Source organism: Onychostoma macrolepis, chromosome 17 (assembly GCF_012432095.1).
Source record: "Onychostoma macrolepis isolate SWU-2019 chromosome 17, ASM1243209v1, whole genome shotgun sequence".
Lineage (NCBI taxonomy): Eukaryota > Metazoa > Chordata > Actinopteri > Cypriniformes > Cyprinidae > Onychostoma > Onychostoma macrolepis.
The window spans coordinates 27,213,705-27,225,807 of NC_081171.1; positions in this window are offsets into that span (position 1 = coordinate 27,213,705).

A 12,103-nucleotide genomic window follows, 5' to 3' on the forward strand; every position below is an offset into this window, starting at 1 on the left:
AAATATAAAACTAATATGATGTACTTTAAAATTACAAAGAAAAATGCTAAACAGCTAGTATGGGCATAAACCTTTAATATAATGAGCTACATATTACAGATTATTTGTGTAATTTTACATTTAAATTGCATGCAATTTAAGAATACAGAAAAAATACAGTATAAATAATACAGCCATTTTCCTGTGTTAAAAAAATGAGAACTACTATAATTTGTCATTAAAGATATAATAGCTTACTTAAAATAACAGTCAAGTTTTTAATTTATAGATGTTGTTTTACAGAATTTTACTTATAATTTAAAATAACAGAAAAATACTGTAAATATGTACAGTTATATTCCGTAAAATAGTTTTTTTTTTTTTACAGTGTACCTCATGACTAAATGTCAGAATTTGACATCAGTATGATGTTGGCTTAAGACGTTGGCTGAACGTTGGAATTTGTTTAGTTAATGCCACAACATGAAACTAACTAAAGATCAACGTCTAATGATGTTAGAGTTGGACGTTGTGTGGAGGTTACCAATATGACGTCTACGAGACATTGGGTTTTGGTCGCCATACCTGACGACTAAATGTCAGTATTTGACATCAATATGACGTTGGCTTAAGACGTTGACTCGACGTTGGATTTCGGTTAGTTAATTCCACAACCTAAAACTAACAAAAGATCAACGTCTATTGATGTTAGAGTTGGACATTGTGTGGACGTTACCAATATGACGTCTACGAGATGTTGGGTTTTGGTTGCAATACCTGATAACTAAATATCAGTATTTGACGTCAATGTTACGTTGGCTTGAGACGTTGGCTCGATGTTGGATTTTGGTTAGTTAATGCCACAACCTAAAACTAACTAAAGATCAACATCTAATGATGTTAGACTTTGACGTTGTGTGGACGTTACCACTATGACGTCTACGAGACGTTGGGTTTTGGTCGCCATACCAGACCACAAAATGTCAGTATTTTACATCAATGTGACGTTGGCTTAAGGCGTTGGCTTGGCGTTGGATTTTGGTTGGTTAATGCCCCAAAATAAATCTAACTAAATATCAACGTCTAATGATGTTAGAATTTGACGTTGTGTGGACATTACCATTATGACATATAGGAGACGTTGGGTTTTGGTTGCCATACCTGACGACTAAATGTCAGTATTTGACATCAATATGACGTTAGCTGAAGACGTTGGCTTGACGTTGGATATTGGTTAGTTAATGCCACAACCTAAAACTAACAAAAGATCAACGTCTAATGATGTTAGAGTTGGACGTTGTGTGGACGTTACCAATATGACGTCTACAAGACGCTGGGTTTTGGTTGCCATACCAGACCACAAAATGTCAGTGTTTGACTTCAATGTGACGTTGGCTTAAGACGTTGGCTTGACGTTGGCTTGACGTTGGATTTTGGTTAGTTAATGCCACAACCTAAAACTAACAAAAGATCAACATCTAATGATGTTAGAGTTTGACGTTGAGTGGACGCTACCATTATGACGTCTAGTAGACGTTGGATTTTGGTTGCCATACCAGACCACAAAATGTCAGTGTTTGACGTCAATGTGACATTGGCTTAACGTTGGATTTTGGTTGGTTACTGCCCCAACCTAAATCTAACTAAATATCAATGTCTAATGATGTAAGAATTTGATGTTGTGTAGATGTTACCATTATGATGTCTAGGAGACGTTGGGTTTTGGTTGCCATACCTGACGACTAAATATCAGTATTTGACGTCAATGTGACGTTGGCTTGAGACGTTGGCTCGACGTTGGATTTTGGTTAGTTAATGCCACAACCTAAAACTAACTAAAGATCAACGTCTAATGATGTTAGAGTTTGATGTTGAGTGGACATTACCAGTGTGACGTCTAGTAGACATTGGGTTTTGGTTGCCATACCTGACGACTAAATGTCAGGTTTTGGTTGCCATACCAGACCACAAAATGTCAGTGTTTGACGTCAATGTGACGTTGGCTTAAGATGTTGGCTTGACGTTGGATTTTGGTTAGTTAATGCCACAACCTAAAACTAACAAAAGATCAATGTCTAATGATGTTAGAGTTGGACGTTGTGTGGACGTTACCAATATGACGTCTACAAGACGTTGGGTTTTGGTCGCCATACCTGACAACCAAATGTCAGTATTTGAATTCAATAAGACGTTGGCTTAAGACGTTGGCTTGATGTTGGATTTTGGTTAGTTAATGCCACAACCTAAAACTAACTAAATATCAGCGTCTAATGATGTTAGGATTTGATGTTGTGTGGACATTACCATTATGACGTCTAGGAGACGTTGGGTTTTGGTTGCCATACCTGACGACTAAATATCAGTATTTGACGTCAATGTGACGTTGGCTTGAGACGTTGGCTCGACGTTGGATTTTGGTTAGTTAATGCCACAACCTAAAACTAACAAAAGATCAACGTCTAATAATGTTAGAGTTTGACGTTGTGTGGACGTTACCACTATGACGTCTACGAGACGTTGGGTTTTGGTTGCCATACCAGACCACAAAATGTCAGTATTTTACATCAATGTGACGTTGGCTTAAGACGTTGGCTTGACGTTGGATTTTGGTTGGTTAATGCCCCAAAATAAATCTAACTAAATATCAACGTCTAATGATGTTAGAATTTGACGTTGTGTGGACATTACCATTATGACATCTAGGAGACGTTGGGTTTTGGTCGCCATACCTGACGACTAAATGTCAGTATTTGACATCAATATGACGTTGGCTTAAGACGTTGACTCGACGTTGGATTTCGGTTAGTTAATTCCACAACCTAAAACTAACAAAAGATCAACGTCTATTGATGTTAGAGTTGGACGTTGTGTGGACGTTACCAATATGACGTCTACGAGATGTTGGGTTTTGGTTGCAATACCTGATAACTAAATATCAGTATTTGACGTCAATGTTACGTTGGCTTGAGACGTTGGCTCGATGTTGGATTTTGGTTAGTTAATGCCACAACCTAAAACTAACTAAAGATCAACATCTAATGATGTTAGACTTTGACGTTGTGTGGACGTTACCACTATGACGTCTACGAGACGTTGGGTTTTGGTCGCCATACCAGACCACAAAATGTCAGTATTTTACATCAATGTGACGTTGGCTTAAGACGTTGGCTTGACGTTGGATTTTGGTTGGTTAATGCCCCAAAATAAATCTAACTAAATATCAACGTCTAATGATGTTAGAATTTGACGTTGTGTGGACATTACCATTATGACATATAGGAGACGTTGGGTTTTGGTTGCCATACCTGACGACTAAATGTCAGTATTTGACATCAATATGACGTTAGCTGAAGACGTTGGCTTGACGTTGGATATTGGTTAGTTAATGCCACAACCTAAAACTAACAAAAGATCAACGTCTAATGATGTTAGAGTTGGACGTTGTGTGGACGTTACCAATATGACGTCTACAAGACGCTGGGTTTTGGTTGCCATACCAGACCACAAAATGTCAGTGTTTGACTTCAATGTGACGTTGGCTTAAGACGTTGGCTTAAGACGTTGGCTTGACGTTGGCTTGACGTTGGATTTTGGTTAGTTAATGCCACAACCTAAAACTAACAAAAGATCAACATCTAATGATGTTAGAGTTTGACGTTGAGTGGACGCTACCATTATGACGTCTAGTAGACGTTGGATTTTGGTTGCCATACCAGACCACAAAATGTCAGTGTTTGACGTCAATGTGACATTGGCTTAACGTTGGATTTTGGTTGGTTACTGCCCCAACCTAAATCTAACTAAATATCAATGTCTAATGATGTAAGAATTTGATGTTGTGTAGATGTTACCATTATGATGTCTAGGAGACGTTGGGTTTTGGTTGCCATACCTGACGACTAAATATCAGTATTTGACGTCAATGTGACGTTGGCTTGAGACGTTGGCTCGACGTTGGATTTTGGTTAGTTAATGCCACAACCTAAAACTAACTAAAGATCAACGTCTAATGATGTTAGAGTTTGATGTTGAGTGGACATTACCAGTGTGACGTCTAGTAGACATTTGGTTTTGGTTGCCATACCTGGCGACTAAATGTCAGGTTTTGGTTGCCATACCAGACCACAAAATGTCAGTGTTTGACGTCAATGTGGCGTTGGCTTAAGATGTTGGCTTGACGTTGGATTTTGGTTAGTTAATGCCACAACCTAAAACTAACAAAAGATCAATGTCTAATGATGTTAGAGTTGGACGTTGTGTGGGCGTTACCAATATGGCGTCTACAAGGCGTTGGGTTTTGGTCGCCATACCTGACAACCAAATGTCAGTATTTGAATTCAATAAGGCGTTGGCTTAAGGCGTTGGCTTGATGTTGGATTTTGGTTAGTTAATGCCACAACCTAAAACTAACTAAATATCAGCGTCTAATGATGTTAGGATTTGATGTTGTGTGGACATTACCATTATGACGTCTAGGAGGCGTTGGGTTTTGGTTGCCATACCTGACGACTAAATATCAGTATTTGGCGTCAATGTGACGTTGGCTTGAGACGTTGGCTCGGCGTTGGATTTTGGTTAGTTAATGCCACAACCTAAAACTAACAAAAGATCAACGTCTAATAATGTTAGAGTTTGACGTTGTGTGGACGTTACCACTATGGCGTCTACGAGGCGTTGGGTTTTGGTTGCCATACCAGACCACAAAATGTCAGTATTTTACATCAATGTGACGTTGGCTTAAGACGTTGGCTTGACGTTGGATTTTGGTTGGTTAATGCCCCAAAATAAATCTAACAAATATCAACGTCTAATGATGTTAGAATTTGACGTTGTGTGGACATTACCATTATGACATCTAGGAGACGTTGGGTTTTGGTTGCCATACCTGGCGACTAAATGTCAGTATTTGACATCAATATGGCGTTAGCTGAAGGCGTTGGCTTGACGTTGGATTTTGGTTAGTTAATGCCACAACCTAAAACTAACAAAAGATCAACGTCTAATGATGTTAGAGTTGGGCGTTGTGTGGGCGTTACCAATATGGCGTCTACAAGACGTTGGGTTTTGGTCGCCATACCTGACGACTAAATGTCAGGTTTTGGTTGCCATACCTGGCGACTAAATGTCAGTATTTGACATCAATATGACGTTGGCTTAAGATGTTGGCTTGACGTTGGATTTTGGTTAGTTAATGCCACAACCTAAAACTAACAAAAGATCAACGTCTAATGATGTTAGAGTTTGACGTTGTGTGGACGTTACCAATATGACGCCTACAAGACGTTGGGTTTTGGTTGCCATACCTGATGACTAAATATCAGTATTTGACGTCAATGTTACGTTGGCTTGAGACGTTGGCTTGATGTTGGATTTTGGTTAGTTAATGCCACAACCTAAAACTAACAAAAGATCAATGTCTAATGATGTTAGAGTTGGACGTTGTGTGGACGTTACCATTATAACGTCTACGAGACGTTGGGTTTTGGTCGCCATACCAGACCACAAAATGTCAGTATTTGACGTCAATGTGACGTTGGCTTAAGACGTTGGCTTGACGTTGGATTTTGGTTGGTTAATGCCCCAACCTAAATCTAACTAAATATCAACGTCTAATGATGTTAGGATTTGATGTTGTGTGGACATTACCATTATGACGTCTAGGAGACGTTGGGTTTTGGTTGCCATACCTGATGACTAAATATCAGTATTTGACGTCAATGTTACGTTGGCTTGAGACGTTGGCTCGATGTTGGATTTTGGTTAGTTAATGCCACAACCTAAAACTAACTAAAGATCAACATCTAATGATGTTAGAGTTTGACGTTGAGTGGGCGCTACCATTATGACGTCTAGTAGGCGTTGGATTTTGGTTGCCATACCAGACCACAAAATGTCAGTGTTTGGCGTCAATGTGACGTTGGCTTGAGACGTTGGCTTGACGTTGATTTTGGTTGGTTAATGCCCCAACCTAAATCTAACTAAATATCAACGTCTAATGATGTAAGAATTTGATGTTGTGTAGATGTTACCATTATGACGTCTAGGTGATGTTGGGTTTTGGTTGCCATACCAGACCACAAAATGTCAGTATTTGACGTCAATGTGACGTTGGCTTGAGACGTTCGCTTGACGTTGAATTTTGGTTGGTTAATGCCCCAACCTAAAACTAACTAAATATCAACATCTAATGATGTTAGAATTTGACGTTGTGTGGGCGTTACCATTATGACGTCTAGTAGACGTTGGGTTTTGGTTGCCATACCAGACCACAAAATGTCAGTATTTGACGTCAATGTGGCGTTGGCTTAAGGCGTTGGCTTGACGTTGGATTTTGGTTAGTTAATGCCACAACCTAAAACTAACTAAAGATCAACGTCTAATGATGTTAGAGTTTGACGTTGTGTGGACGTTACCATTATGACGTCTAGGTGATGTTGGGTTTTGGTTGCCATACCAGACCACAAAATGTCAGTGTTTGACATCAATGTGACGTTGGCTTAAGATGTTGGCTTGACGTTGGATTTTGGTTGGTTAATGCCCCAACCTAAATCTAACTAAATATCAACGTCTAATGATGTTAGGATTTGATGTTGTGTGGACATTACCATTATGACGTCTAGGAGACGTTGGGTTTTGGTTGCCATACCTGATGACTAAATATCAGTATTTGACGTCAATGTTACGTTGGCTTGAGACGTTGGCTCGATGTTGGATTTTGGTTAGTTAATGCCACAACCTAAAACTAACTAAAGATCAACATCTAATGATGTTAGAGTTTGACGTTGTGTGGACGCTACCATTATGACGTCTAGTAGACGTTGGGTTTTGGTTGCCATACCTGACGACTAACTATCAGTATTTGGCGTCAATGTGACGTTGGCTTGAGACGTTGGCTCGATGTTGGATTTTGGTTAGTTAATGCCACAACCTAAAACTAACTAAAGATCAACATCTAATGATGTTAGAGTTTGACGTTGAGTGGACGCTACCATTATGACGTCTAGTAGACGTTGGATTTTGGTTGCCATACCAGACCACAAAATGTCAGTGTTTGACGTCAATGTGACGTTGGCTTGACGTTGGATTTTGGTTGGTTACTGCCCCAACCTAAATCTAACTAAATATCAACGTCTAATGATGTAAGAATTTGATGTTGTGTAGATGTTACCATTATGACGTCTAGGTGATGTTGGGTTTTGGTTGCCATACCAGACCACAAAATGTCAGTATTTGACGTCAATGTGACGTTGGCTTGAGACGTTCGCTTGACGTTGAATTTTGGTTGGTTAATGCCCCAACCTAAAACTAACTAAATATCAACATCTAATAATGTTAGAGTTTGACGTTGTGTGGACGCTACCATTATGACGTCTAGTAGACGTTGGGTTTTGGTCGCCATACCTGACGACTAAATGTCAGTATTTGACATCAATATGACGTTGGCTTAAGACGTTGGCTTGACATTGAATTTTGGTTAGTTAATGCCACAACCTAAAACTAACAAAAGATCAATGTCTAATGATGTTAGAGTTTGACGTTGTGTGGACGCTACCATTATGACGTCTAGTAGACGTTGGGTTTTGGTCGCCATACCTGACGACTAAATGTCAGTATTTGACATCAATATGACGTTGGCTTAAGACGTTGGCTTGACATTGAATTTTGGTTAGTTAATGCCACAACCTAAAACTAACAAAAGATCAATGTCTAATGATGTTAGAGTTTGACGTTGTGTGGGCGCTACCATTATGACGTCTAGTAGGCGTTGGGTTTTGGTCGCCATACCTGGCGACTAAATGTCAGTATTTGACATCAATATGACGTTGGCTTAAGACGTTGGCTTGACATTGAATTTTGGTTAGTTAATGCCACAACCTAAAACTAACAAAAGATCAACGTCTAATGATGTTAGAGTTGGACGTGTGGACGTTACCATTATGGCGTCTACGAGACATTGGGTTTTGGTCGCCATACCAGACCACAAAATGTCAGTATTTGACATCAATGTGACGTTGGCTTAAGATGTTGGCTTGACGTTGGATTTTGGTTGGTTACTGCCCCAACCTAAATCTAACTAAAGATCAACGTCTAATGATGTTAGAGTTTGACGTTGAGTGGACGTTACCATTATGACGTCTACGAGACGTTGGGTTTTGGTCGCCATACCTGATGACTAAATGTCAGTATTTGACATCAATATGACGTTGGCTTAAGACGTTGGCTTGACGTTGGATTTTGGTTAGTTAATGCCACAACCTAAAACTAACAAAAGATCAATGTCTAATGATGTTAGAGTTTGACGTTTTGTGGACATTACCATTATGACGTCTACGAGACCTTGGGTTTTGGTCGCCATACCAGACCACAAAATGTCAGTATTTGACATCAATGTGACGTTGGCTTAAGACGTTGGCTTGACGTTGGATTTTGGTTGGTTATTTCCCCAACCTAAATCTAACTAAAGATCAATGTCTAATGATGTTAGAGTTTGACGTTGAGTGGATGCTACCATTATGACGTCTAGGAGACGTTGGGTTTTGGTTGCCATACCTGACGACTAACTATCAGTATTTGACGTCAATGTGACGTTGGCTTGAGACGTTGACTCGACGTTGGATTTTGGTTACTTTACAACACAACCTAAAAACAACAAAATATCAGCGTCAGCTGACGTCGGTATTGGATGTCACAGTAACGTTGTCATTAGACATTGGCTTGACATTGAATTTTGGTTACCTGACGTTGCGACCTAAATCTAACCGAATATTAACGTCTTATGACGTTGTGTGCCTGCTGGGAAGGCTTACATTGACAACAAAGAAGTTTGTGTATCCTAGTAACGGATGGTAATACGTATTCAACTGTCAATGTATAGATGTAGTAGAAATTTATCTTATGTTGCACTTACACACCAGTTATGGTTAAATATTATAGCTGTTTTAGTGTGGAAAGTCATATGTTAATTGATACTGTTGTTGTAGTATATATCTTGTTAAAATAAGAAAAGGTATTTTTGCAAAGACAATTAGAAATGAGTGACCCTACTGGTTAAATGTTAAACACTAATAAAAAAAGGATTGTTTGAAGTTTATGTCTGTTTCAATTTTTTCAGTTAATGCCAGAGGTTTACGTAATCTTTTAAAAAGGAAATCTTTATTTTTATATTGTAAAGGGAAAGGTACAGATTTTTATTTTGTGCAGGAAACACATTCAGATAATGAAGATGAAAAATTTTGGAGAAGTCAATGGGGAAATTATATTTGGTTTGCCCATGGCAGTATTAGAGCAGCAGGGGTCGCAATACTCAAGGTAAAATTTAGGGGCCATGTTCTTAGCCATGAGAGAGATAATTCTGGAAGATTGGTAATACTGGAAGTAAGCATTGATCACTCACATTACATTTTGGTGAATTCATATGCTACCAACAACAAGCAACAAAATAACATATTTTTTGGAAATATTTAATTAAAATTGATGCAGATCAAGAACAAATTTCCTGATGCTAAAATAATATGGGGAGGGGACTTTAACTGCGTACATAATGACTTATTAGATAGATAGCCACCCAAAGAAGATGGTATGTGTGAAATAAAAAATGTATGCCTTCCTTTAGGGTTAATAGACATTTGGCGTTACAAAATCCGAACCAAATTTTGTACACATGGAGTAACAAAGACCAGTCTAAACAGTCACGTATTGATTATTTTTTAATTTCAGATGCATTAGAAGATTATGTTCAGTCTGTTTCTATAGAGCCTTCCATCTTAACGGATCATAAAGGAATAGCAATTGACATAAATAGATATGGTTCAAGTAAATATAAGACAAATAGAGGATACTGGAAACTTAATAAAACATTATTAGAAAATGAAACATTCAAAATTAAAACAATAGAAATTATTGACAGATATTGGACTCAGGCTAATATAATGAATACCTTTGGGAAATATTGGGAGCTCACTAATGAAGTAAGGAATTTAGCCATTTCAATGGGGAAAAAGTTTGCTTTTGCTAAACGACAGAAAGAATGTAGAATTACAAAAGAAATTATGGAGTTATTTATGGAGTAATTTGGAGTAAAAAAAATTTAACTTCTCAAGAATTATTAAATTTGTCATCATTACAAATAGAATTGGACACTATTTACGAAGAGAAAGCAAGGGGTGCCTTTACAAGATCAAGGCAAAATTGGTTGGAACAGGGGGAAAAGAATACTAAGTATTTTTTTTTACTTGGAAAAGAGAAATGGAGAAATTTCTTCATTAAATAAATTATTAATAAATAATATAGTGTCAGAGGATCAGAAGGAGATATCCCAATATGTCTCTCAATTTTATAAACATCTTTACTACTCCAGTTCAGTTAATTCTGACCTGGATAAATTTCTGAATGGTTTGGGGAAAGCAAAAACTATTAGTAAAGATTTCAAATTATTTTGTGATGAAGAGATAAAACTGGAGGAGATTAAAGTATGTATTGGATATTTAAAAGATAATCGATCTCCAGGTAACGACGGACTTCTTAGTGAATTTTATATAGTCTTCAGGGATAAATTAGCACCGTTTTTGCTTGCAGTATATAAAGAATCTATAGATAAAGGAGAGTTGCCAGACTCATTAAAACAAGGGGTTATTACTCTAATTCCAAAACCACAAAAATATATCCTTCACTTAGACAATTGGAGGCCTATTAGTCTTTTAAATAATGATGCCAAAGTTTTTGCACATATATTTGCTAAAAGACTGAAACATGGATTAGATGATATTATTGATGAAGAACAGACTGGATTTATTCAAGGACGACACATTAGTAACAATATTAGATTGATTTTAGACATGGTGGATTATAATGAATACATATCAGATAATAGTCTTATATTATTTGTTGATTTCCATAAGGCTTTCGATATTATAGAACATAATTTTTTGTTTAACACAATAGAATTTTTTGGATTTGGCAAGTATTTTTTAAAAGTTGTTAAAACGTTATACAAAGGATGTACTAGTTCTGTAAAATTGGCTCAAGGTACATCTAATAGACTTGAAATTGGCAGAGGAATAAGACAAGGTTGTCCATTTTCTCCTTTTCTTTTTCTGTTAGCAACCCAATTATTAGCTCTTCATCTCAAGAAAGGATATTTTCAAGGCATTACAACTATGGGAAAATAATTTAAGCTATGTCAATTTGCAGATGATACAACACTCTTTCTAAAAGATATAAATGAAGTTAATAAAGCTGTTGATTGTATTAATGGTTTTTCATATATTTTCATTATAAGCAAATTACATGCCATTTCATGAGAAAGAAACATCTTTCATGTACTTGAGCTGAACTCTTAAAATTTAATTGAGCAACTTTCTCTCACTGAGAAAGAAGCTTTTCAGCATCTGTGGCCTTGCATTCTCTTCATTTGCTTAGTTACACTAACACAGCTTTTAGTGTTCTCAGAAGCTCCAAAACAGTGATTCTGAGCACTGAAGCTCTAACAAAACTTTCTCTGCAAAAAAGCTCTAACTCATGAAAATCTGTCATCTCCATTGCAAATTACATGTCATTTCATGAGAAAGAAACATCTTTCATGTACTTGAGCTTAACTCTTAAAAATGCATTGAGCAACTTTCTCTCACTGAGAAAGAAGCTTTTCAGCATCTGTGGCCTTGCATTCTCTTCATTTGCTTAGTTACACTAACACAGCTTTTAGTGTTCTCAGAAGCTCCAAAACAGTGATTCTGAGCATTGAAGCTCTAACATAACTTTCTCTGCAAAAAAGCTCTAACTCATGAAAATCTCTTCTCCATTGCAAATTACATGTCATTTCATGAGAAAGAAACATCTTTCATGTACTTGAGCTTAACTCTTAAAAATGCATTGAGCAACTTTCTCTCACTGAGAAAGAAGTTTTTCAGCATCTGTGGCCTTGGATTCTCTTCATTTGCTTAGTTACACTAACACAGCTTTTAGTGTTCTCAGAAGGTCCAAAACAATGATTCTGAGCATTGAAGCTCTAACATAACTTTCTCTGCAAAAAAGCTCTAACTCATGAAAATCTGTCTTCTGCATTGCAAATTACATGCCATTTCATGAGAAAGAAACATCTTTCATGTACTTGAGCTGAACTCTTAAA